Source organism: Sceloporus undulatus, chromosome 5 (genome assembly GCF_019175285.1).
Source record: "Sceloporus undulatus isolate JIND9_A2432 ecotype Alabama chromosome 5, SceUnd_v1.1, whole genome shotgun sequence".
NCBI lineage: Eukaryota > Metazoa > Chordata > Lepidosauria > Squamata > Phrynosomatidae > Sceloporus > Sceloporus undulatus.
In genome coordinates this window covers 191,823,073-191,823,514 of record NC_056526.1, presented here as the reverse complement: position 1 = coordinate 191,823,514, position 442 = coordinate 191,823,073, and positions in this window count along the sequence as shown.

The following is a 442-nucleotide window of genomic DNA, read 5'->3' as shown; positions in this document are numbered from 1 at the left end:
GGGACAAAGCTAACAAAATGAAATTCATCACGGAGAAATGTAAGGTATTGCACTTAGGGTGGAAAAATGAAATGCACAGATATAGGATCATGGGGGACACCTGGCTTAAGGAGACAACATGTGAAAGGGATCTAGGAATCCTCGTGGAGCTCAAGTTGAACATGAGCCAACAGTGCGATGCAGCAGCTAAAAAGGCCAATGCAATTCTATGCTGTATCAATAGAAGTATAGTGTCTAGATCAAGGGAAGTAATTGTGCCACTTTATTCTGCTTTGGTCAGACCCCACCTGGAATCCTGTTTTGGTCACCACAATTCAGAGTAAAGGATATGGGAAAGCTGGAGCATATCCAGAGGAGGGCGACCAAAATGGTGAAAGGTCTGGAAACCCCCAATCCCTATCAGGAGAGACTTAGGGAGCTGGGGATGTATAGCCTGGAGAAG